Here is an 11115-nt window from a genome sequence, read left to right on the forward strand (position 1 = left end):
TCAAGTAGAGATGCTTAAACAATACATGTAATTAAGCATGTTTGTATGACATAAATAGAGAATAACGAGGAAGCCATAATCAGACCAAGCAAAACATATCAATCATTTGTCGCAACAGTACGTGGTCATCGTGAATTAAGTTTTATTGAAAAAGATATGAGAAATTGTATCACGAGAGAAGTGCGGAATATTTCGGAACTAGAGAATGCAAAAAAATTTGGAAAATACTTATTAAGGTTGATCAGTCAATTAAGATTGCTTTTTGGGCTGACCCAAGAAGCAGGACTGCTTGTGAGTATTTTGGAGATGTTATTTCATTCGATAACACTTACAATACAAACAGGTAATATGTTATTCTGGTTTATGTGTATTTTGAAACACTTTCAGTGTATATATATGATTTGTTTCTGTGTCGTTGTATTCAGGTATAATCTAGTTTTTGATTCTTTTGTTGGGGTGAATCACCATGGTCATTCAACATTTTTGAGATGTGCCTTGATGAAAAACGAGGATATTCAATCATTCAAATTGTTATTTAAATGTTGGTTTTGTTGCATGGGAGAAAATGCTCCGAAAGGCATTCTTACCGATCAATGCGCATAAATGCAAAGGACTATTGAGGCTTGCATGTCCACAACAATTCAATGGTGGTGTATTTGGCATATTATGAAGAAGTTCCCAAGTAAATTAAATAGCCACAAGCAACACAAATAAATTGAACACGAGATGAGTCATGTTATTTGAAACTCTTTTACAAAAGAATCATTTGATAGGAATTGGAATAATTTTCTGATGAAGTATGATGTTGGGGACAACAAGTGCCTTTCAGGTAATGGTGTCTTTATTATGATTAACTCATGTTGTTACTTTTAATGTGTGGATATTTATGTATTTTGCTTATGCAGTAGAGGTGTCAAACTGTATGTCTTTCGGTGTATTTTGGTTCTGATTTATTTTCTTATTTTTCCAATGCTTTTCGAAGATCATCATTCACGCATTCTAGGTTATCTTGATCACTACTTCTCGGACGGGATGAGAAGCACATAAAGGAGTAAGAGCATGCATGCTTTTTTTTAACAAGTTTATTATGTGCAACAACTCACTTATCAAATTCGTCAAACAGTATGATAATTGCCTAGAAAGTAGAGAGCAGAGCAGAGAGAGATATATATAATCGTCCACTCTAAGTTATATGGTATATGAAGTTGTAGAACAGGTTTCTAACTCAACATTTAACAAATTTTCGATTACATACGACGTGATATCATTTAAAGTTAAATGCTAGTGCTTATTATTCGAGTCAAGAGGGATACTGTATCGTCACTCTCTGAACACGTTAAGCTTTGAGCGAGTAAATAAAGTGTGACCAAGATATATATTGGATCAATAGAGTAAAAACGTAAAGAGGAGGCACAAACATGTCACGAGTAGCCACGACGAGCCTCTATTGGAGTCAAGATATAGGAGATTTGACGATTTATTGTTTCAGTCACAAAATATTTGTGAATTTGCATCAGAATCTGAGGAGTTGATTGGGATTATGTACCGCGCTTATGATAATGCTATAGCTGAAAATTGAAATGTAAGAATACAAAGCCAGAAACAAAGAAAAATGATCTTTATCTCACGATAATGCTTCGTAGGAAGATATTAATAAGTTTCAATGCTCTCCACAGGTGAGAATAATAGGACGTCCAAAAAATATATTGGGATCAAACACGGAAAAACAGATTGCAAATGCTACAAAAAAAAAAGAAAAAGAAAGCTCTAAGTGAGGTAAAAGTGATGTTCTTTAAACCGGAGAAATTGAGTTTGTGCTGATAAGCGGATAAATGCTAGTCAAGAATTACCAAAAGTATTTTTCTAAATTAACGTTGCAAGTACAGTCTTGACTGACGAGATTTTCGCTATCTAATTTAAAATGTGTCACAAATGAAATGAATAACCGGGAGTAAAATCCCGGGTCGTTTTTCCTAGGAGTTAACACAAAATGCAAATTATTGGTTGTGATTTTCCTGGAGATTTTCAAAGTTGAGAACAAGAGAAAATAAATAACTAGAATTTAAAGCAATGAATAATTAGTAAGAGTTGTAAAATAATCAATATAAAGAGCCTTGGTTAGGGGTGAGAACTAGAAATTCTATCCTTATTGTCTTTCCCAAGTGTGATGGTAAAAGCTCATTACTCTCACTTAGTTATCCTCTAGTAATTAAAGGCAAGTCAAGTGAACACCACTAACTTTAGCTCACAAGTCTTAGTTACTTAATATAGGAGAACTAGACTTGGTGAGGTTCAAGCTAGTCAGCGATTTTCAATTACAGATTAACACTTGAGTATAATAATTCAAGTGGCTCCAATTACTCAACCCCAACCAAGTAAATAAATCTACTCCATTATATTGGATGATATTTTCTCAAACACTTGGTGGGTAAAAATAAAAGACATGATAAATATGACAAAATAATTCGATCCAAAATACTACTAACAATAATCAATCATAACAAAACAAGCAATAATAATAGATATGGTAATAACTCAATGCATTAATAAAATCCAAAAGTAACAAGATCCAAACATGAATTTCAAAATAATCAAATGGAAAAAAGGAATAAAGGAATTAGAGAAGAAAAAAACTATAAGGAGAATGACTCCAATTGAAGGTTGCAGCAGCTCTCTCAAGATCCAATTCAAAGCAAAACTAAGAATGCCAAAAACTCTAGAGAGAAGTAGGAGTTTCTCTCCCTCGACTTCGAAAATTAAAAACTAAGCTAAAGTGTGAAGTCCTCAGTCTCACCTCCATCCCAGCCTCTAGTCTGCATTTTTGGGCTCGAAACTGGGTCCAAATCAACCCAGAAATCACCCCCAGCGAGTTCTGTTAATTGCAGCACGTGACGCTCGTCACGCGTACGCGTCGGTGGGCTCTACACAAGGTCACGCACACGCATCAGTCACGCGTACACGTCAGTGGTCGACGCTCCTGGTCACGCATACGCATCAGTCACGCGTACGCGTCAATGGAAAATGGCTTGATCACACGTATGCCTCGGCCATGCGCTCGCGTCGCTCCCAGCTCTCAAATCTTCAAATTCTTGCGTTCCTTCCACTTTAGCATGCTTCTTCTTCATCCTCTATGCCATTCCTGCTCTATAAATCCTGTAGTCACTTAATGCACATATCACGGCATCGAATAATAATGACAGAGGATTAAAAATTAGTGATTTAAAGGCCTAGGAAGCATGTTTTCAATTATAGTACAAAAGTAGGAAGGAAACTTAAAACATGCAATTTACATGAATAAGTGTGAGAATAGTTGACAAAAACTCACTCAATTCAGTCCAAAATGTATCATAAAATAGTGGTGTATCAAATCTCCCCATACTTAAATTTAGCATGTCCTCATGCTAAGCTTAAGGGAAACAAAAGAGTGAAGGGAAAATGGTGAGACTTATGCAATGCAATTTATCTATATGAATGCAACTACATGCTAAATGCTTCTACCTACTTGGTTAAAAGTAGACAAATTCTCCAAGAACAAACATAAATCGGATTCCCCTAATTCGAATCTCAAAATGAAATACAAGTAGACATGCAAGAAGAAAGCTTGTGAAAGTCGGGAACAAAGAATTGAGCATCGAACCCTCTCCGGAAGTGTATACACTCTAATTACTCTAGTGTTTGAGGGTTGATTCTCTCGGTTCTCTACTAATCTTGCTTTCTAAGGCTTGCTCTTCTTCTACCAATCAACAAAAAATTTAATGCACGAATACACATATCAAGAGGTCTTTTCAAGGGTTGTAATGGGGTTAGGGTCAAGGTAGGAATATATTTGGTTAAGTGGACTAAAATCCGAATCCTTGATTAACCTAAACTTCCCACCTAACCTAAGACATTCCATGTTATTACAATGCAAAACCTACTACCCATTGACTGTCTTTACACAAATTCATGCACCTTTATATCTTTTGAGTACAAATCATATGCATTGATTCAATTATTTACCTGGGGCCATTTTGTCCCCTTTTTTTTGCTTTCTCTCTCTTTTTTTTATGTGCATAAAGGAATTAGTGCATATGATTAAAGTGTTAGATGCACGAACCAGTGCCCAAACTATTTTCACATTTTCATATAAGAATATAAAATACCCAATTCTCAAACCAAGTATTTCCCAAACCCAAATTTTTCACACTTAATTCATATGCACTCTCACTAGTCTAAGCTAACCAAGGATTCAAATTAGGGACATTTATTGTTTTCTGCTTAGAGTTAATGATGTGCTAAGATAAAGAACAAATGGGGTAACATAGGCTCAACATTGGGTTGCAAAGGGTAATGAAAGGGTAAGGCCATATGGGTATGTGAGCTATAGTGAAACAAAGGCATCAATTATATAAGTGCATGCATACATTAAACAATGAAAATATAGAATCAAGCAAGACAAAGATCACAATTTTAGAGAGAACAACACACACTAAAATAAAATATTGGTTGATAAGATGCAACCAATCAAATAGGTTCAAAATCTCACTGGTTTTATGTGTTCGAGCTCTAAAACCATGTTCCGAATTAAATTTCTTCAGGCAAGTTAAACAAAAATTTTAATTCAAATTAGTGAAATATCGTAAAATATTTTCTTGGACAAGAAATTATCACTTCAACCAAGTAGTAATTAAATGCAAGTAACTAACTACACATGCAAGTTATCCTATCTAACAAAAGAGAATTAAAATATTGGTGTTCAAAGAGAAGAGGGTTGTTACCTTCGGGAGTCAGTTACCGACCTCCCCACACTTAAAGCTTAGCACGGTCCTCCGTGCCATCAGTGATGAGCAAAGTGGGGTTGGAATCATCACTTTCACTGTCCGGCTCATCATGGCTTTCCATGCTGTTATCTGAAGTAGATTATGAGGTATCGGGCTCTTCCGGAGGTGGGTGAGTACAACCAATGAGCTCCTTCAAGTAGTTGTAGCAGCGTTTGTTTCGGCGCTCAATTTGCTCAATTCGCCGGCCTTGCTGGTCTAACTTCTCCAGGATCTCAAGTAGCAATTGGTGGGTGGATGGTGGTGGTGCATATGGTGTTGATGATGGTGGAGCGAAGGATGAAGGAGCATCGAAAGAACGGGCTTCATTCCGGCTCACGGGTGGTGATAGGGGCCTAACATATTTTTCATTCGGGATATATTCGTCGTCCCTAGGAATCATGGTCTTCACATCCCCAGTCTGATATGAAGCTCCTGCTGCAAACACCAAGTCTGTAACCAATGCGGGAAAAGGTAGGTTGCCCACTATTTGCACTCGGCCCATAGCTTGTTGAATGAGTCGTGGCAAGTTGAGAGGTTTCTCTGTGAGGATGCACTAGACAAGAATGGCCATGTCGGCCGAAAAAGTGGACTCATGAGTGCTCAGCAATATGTAGTGGGACATGATCTGTGCCCACACTCGAGCCTCCATAGTGAGTGCTTGGGCGGAGATGCACTTGGGTCGAGTCCGGTATTGCCCATAGATACACTCGCTTCCGGGTTGGGCGATGACTCTAAGGATGAGGTTCCAGTCAAACTGAAATGTCTTGTGCTCAAGCTGTGCCTCTTGATAGAATCCATCCCATCCGGACTAGGTAAAAGATCAAGTACTTCCTGAATAGCATCTTCTGAGATAGGGACTTACTTTTGGCGCACAAAGACAGACTGAAAGGTAGGCGAGTGATAGTTGGCGTAGAATTCAGCTACCCAAGAGAGATTAGCTTCTCGCAGCCTCCTATCTAAGAATCTCCACTGCTTCTTTTCAATGCGGGGCACTGATGTGTGGAAAACGATCCAACACAAAACTCACCGGCAAGTGTACCGGGTCGCATCAAGTAATAATAACTCACGTGAGTGAGGTCGATCCCACAGGGATTGAAGGATTGAACAATTTTAGTTTAGTGGTTGATTTAGTCAAGCGAACAAAAGTTGATTTGGGTGATTTGTAATTGACAGAATTTAAATTGCATAAATTGTAAATGGAGAGGGGTAATTGACAAAAATTTAAAGTGCAGAAGAATTAAAAGAGCTGAATCTTAAAGTGCAAGTAATGTAAATTGCAGAAACTTAGATTGCAAGAAATATAAATGACTGAAGCTTAAAGTGCAAGAAATGTAAATTGCTTGAATTGTAAAAGGAATGAGGAATTGGTGTTGCAGAAATTAAACAAGAGAAAGTAAAATGGCATTAAACAGAGAAGTAAAGAATGAAGTAAAATTCAACAGAGCTAAACAAGAGAAGAATAATTGCTTGAGAAGACGAACAGAAAGTGAATTGTAGCTTAATTGCAATAACTAAAAGAAAGTTGAAGATCTCAAGGGTGGAGGAGACTAGAAAACAAGTCTAGATCTCAAGTCCTTCCTTGATCCAACCAAGAATAATAGCAAAAAGAAGTAAAAGAGTAAATTGCAAGAAACGTAGAAGATGAAAGCAGTAAATGGAATTTGAATTCAAATCACTAAATCTTGAATTATGCAGAGAAAGGAACAAAGAGATCTCAAGGTGAGATTGAGACAGAATTTCCTCAATTCTCAACATCCAAGATTCAAATAAAGCTTTGCAGAATAGAAAATAAGAAAACCCAGAGGAAGAGAACTCAATTCTCCTCCCAATTCTCCAAGATCCGAATAAAAGCTCTCCAAATTACAAATCAAAATTCTAACAGAGGTAAAAAGTTCAAAGTAAAAAGTAAAAATCCCCTCTAAATTAAACTAACTTCTTTTTATACACTTCCTTCTATTGATCATTAAGCCTTGAATTTGGGCCTTGGCCTTGATGGAATTGGATTGAAGATAGCCTCCGTTGATTGCTCTTGGACTTGAGAAGAAATCCGTTTGCAATTTGGACTTTGGAGCATTCACGTTTGAGTCAACGTTTGCGTGTTAGCATTATGCAGAACGGTGCTTTTTCTGTCACTCACGTTTGAGTTCACGTTTGAGGTCAAACGTGAGCTCAAACGTGCTCCCTCTAAGGCAATTTTTGCAGCCAACGTTTGACCTCACGTTTGAGGCAAACTTTGGCGCAAATGTTAGTCCTTCTGAGTGTGTTATTGTGCCAACGTTTGACCTCAAGTTTGAGGCAAACGTTGGCGCAAAGGTTGCTTCCTCCAGGGTTAATTTTTGAGCCAATGTTTGACCTCAAGTTTGAGGCAAACGTTGGCGTAAATGTTGGCTTCTCCAGGGTGGCTTTGCTGCCTTCATTTCCATTCCTGCCATCCCCTTTCTTCAACCTTCCTCCAAGCCTTTTGGTCACCTGTCATCAATCAACAAATACATCAAAGCTATGCTAAAATCATGAGACTTCTTATCATCCTTAACATATAAGAAATTATAGCACAAAACCTCATAAAAATGCATCAATTTACTCATGGTTGATTGAATCCAAATACACATGAATTTCTACCCAAATGGCTTACTTGTAACTCAAGAAAGTGTATAAAACCTATTAAAAATAAAGGAAAAAGACTAGTAAAACTAGGCTAAGATGCCTTGGCATCAGGCATCACAAATTGTACGAAATGTTCTGGAAGAATTAGGAGGTGCTCATTGTGGTACTTTCTCTCTACCAAGATGGAGAACATCTGTAACAACCCCGATTTTTGAGTACGTGAGATATTTTCTGAAAGTACGGATTTCTCCAGAAGATCAGTAAAGGAAACACCTCTTCTATATCAACAAGTATCTCAATCCTCATTGTTATTATGTCATCCTTAAGCTAGAACCTCTTCTGAGGCAAGCTCGATAATGCAATCGCGAAGAACCTAGTTTTTGAACCGTATCGGTTGGCAGTTTTGATTCTGATTTTCGTAAATAGTCTCTGTTTGACGAACCGGACTCGATTCATGAGAGGAGAGAGATAATAGTATAATATTATCATTATATTAGTATTAGAAGATGCTTGAATGATATTATAAGGTTACCTGGTCTGTTTTAGTTAAAAACCAAAAATCGGTTTAACCAGGTTTACGGTTTACTGGTGCAGCTTAGCACCAGCACTCTCTGATGAGTTTAGCAATACTAAGGCCTCATCATACATGTTCTATTCTCATAATAAATATGTTACTAGTGTCATTTATGCTAGTAGCTCAGAAAATAATTTTTAGAGATGTTTTTACGAGTGTTCCGATACACCTAGTTTTAGTAGTTGTACACCAGAGATATTTTAATATTATTTTAATCCACCTCCAAGCTAACCAATCACAACTCACCCTACACCCCAAGACACTCCAAGGCTGTATCATTTCATCATTTTTGCCGAAAATAACAAGAGAGAAAAGAGAGAAACTTTCATGAACACTTAATCTTCAAAGCTTGATTTCTTCTGAACTAAAACTCAAATCAAAACTCTGATTTCACCAAAATGATCCTCTCTTCTTTCTATACATAACCATATAACATATCAAGGCTGAAAATAAGGTGAGATGGCTGTCTCCCTCCCTCTTCAATTCGGTTTTCAAGGAAACATGCTTAAACAAGTGTTTTCTTGATGTTCTTCCTTAGATCTCTTGCTTAGCTTGACTTGTGGGCCAAAGATCTTTGATTTCCTGCACGTTTAAGGTGAAGATAACCTTCATAAGATGCTGCTGAAGTTCGTTTAGTTGATGGTTTAGAGTTTTAAAGTTGTTCTTGATGTGTTTTAGGAGGAAAAAGTGCTTTAAGAACACTTCAAAGAGTAACCGGATTTGGAGCAGCAAATCAAGGTAGGGTTTGACAAATTTAATCTTGATTGATTCTATTTGAGTTGTGTGATTATGATATGGTTTGGCTGTGCTTGAAATTGATGATTTATATGAGTGATTCTTGTTGAAATTTTGGTGAAAATTTGATGAAATTTGATGATATTCAACCTATGAAACATGTCCTTGAGTGTAGCTGGAAAAACGAAACCTAATCCTTAAATTGGGGTTCAATTTGTGTTAAAATCATGTAGAAAAGATGGGATTTTAGTGGCTGCTAATTTAATTTGAATTATGATAAAAATCGGTTGCTGAAAAGACTGAAAAACGGGTAAAAACAGAGAAAGAATTTGAAGAATATACGAAGAACACGAAGAACACTTTGCGTGTGGTGAAGAACATTGAAGAACACCTTTTAGATCTTAGAAAGGGCAAGGAAGTAATTATTTTGGTGTTTGAGGGGTTATTTGGTAATTTCTGAAAGTTAGGGTGGTTAAAATAGGTATATTAAAAGTTACGGGTGGTAAAAAGTAAATTTTTAAAGGTTAAAGGTTAAAGTGGGGTAATTTTCGAAAATTTAATAATAAAATAATAAATAATAATAAAATATTAAATAATAATATTTAATTAAAAATAGTATTTTAATAAAAATAATAAAATAATGCAGAAAAGGCAGCTTTCTGTAAAAGCTTTAGAAAGACAACTTTAAGCGTAGAATCTCATAATTACCTTCATAAAATACTTAGGAAGTGGTAATAACATGTTAGTGAGGCAAAGATAAAGGAAAGATAAGAAGTTAAAGAAAAGATAAAAACCAAAGAAAAGTCTGTAAAATTTTAATAACAGAAAAATAGACAGAGATTAGTGAATGAACTAGGGCAAATTAGTTAGTCCTTGAGTTGTGACTAGGGTTAGGTATTATATGAAAAGTTAAACTGTTTCAGTATAGACTTAATGAACCTATACTTGGGACAGGCTAACTATTCATTCCGAAATTTACATAAGCCTTAAAAACAAATGTTAAACAGAGAAAACAGAGCAGAATAAAGTAACACAGAAAATAGAGTAACCAGAGCAAAGTAAAGAGATAAAGAAAAAAGAGTTATAGGGATATAGAGAAAAGAGTAATGAGAGCAGAGGAAACAGATACAGAGAAAAGAGTAATAAGAGCAGAGTAAACAGACAAAGAGAAAAGAGCAGTAAAACCCACGGACGGATAATTGGTTAAATACGGGAAGTACCCACAAACTGAATGATCATTGATCTCGGGGAAACCTATGAACTGTTAACTATTTTATATGCGGAAAAAACCCACGAACTGATAATCATTGATTACGGGAATAACCCACGAACTGTTGTATGTTGATCCCGGGTATAACCCACGAACTGAAGATTACTGTATTGTTGAGTATTGATCTCGGGTATAACCCACAAACTGAAGATTACTGTATTGTTGAATATTGATCTCGGGTATAGCCCACGAACTGAGGATCGTGTTTGTTGTTGTATGTTGATCTCGGGAAAACCCACGAACTGAGGATCATTGTTTTGTTTGTGAATTGATCTCGGGGACGCCCACGAACTGAGGATCACTGTTTCCCCTTGTGCGTATATTATGGGGTCGAGCTTTGCACCGACTGCCGGTAGTCACGAAGGAGTGGTATTCTTACCACCGACACGTATGCACTAAGGACACAAAGGGAAACCATATCTGGGACTTGTTCCTAGGTAATGTCGGGCTGCAGGGTGTAAACCGACACGTGAGCTCATGGCCTGCATAGGACAAACATGCATCATACTTGGTTGTGCATTTCCTCTGTTATGATTATTGAATGAATGTATGCTCTGTTTGTTTGTATTCTATTCTTTGTATTTGCGTTTTATTTTCTTGTATTCTTTTGTTTGTGTTCTGCTTTCTGTTTTCTCTATTTTCTCTATTTACCTGTATCTTCTGTTCACTACTTCTCGGTATTTTACTATTCTTCTGCTAAACAACACGGAATTAATGAACTTAACTAATAACCCCGGCCTTACTAAGAACTCCCTAGTTTTTACCCCTTCTCTCTCCTTTCCCCCTTCAGATGGAAGTAAGAGTACCTTACTGTAGTTCGTTGATGATGGTTCTGCAAAGAGGATTTCGCTCTAGATAGTCTTCTGAGTCTAGGGTGAATATCTTTCTCTGTTTTTATGTATATACTGTGAGACCAGCCAATGTCTACACCCCGTTTGCACGTAAACTCTAACCTAAATCCTGTGTACGAGACTCCTATTGTGTGGCTACTTCATGAGGTACCAGAGAGACGTCCTGTGGAAAAGTCTGATTGTGCAGAGGAGTAGCAGATGATGTTCTACCTTTTGATGACGTTCCACCTGACTTGAGTTTTGAAGACCTAGAACGTACTTTCCCTCGCTTTAGTAGTTTAG

Source organism: Arachis ipaensis, chromosome B4, assembly GCF_059453495.1.
Source record: "Arachis ipaensis isolate K30076 ecotype BB chromosome B4, ASM5945349v1, whole genome shotgun sequence".
Classification (NCBI taxonomy): domain Eukaryota; kingdom Viridiplantae; phylum Streptophyta; class Magnoliopsida; order Fabales; family Fabaceae; genus Arachis; species Arachis ipaensis.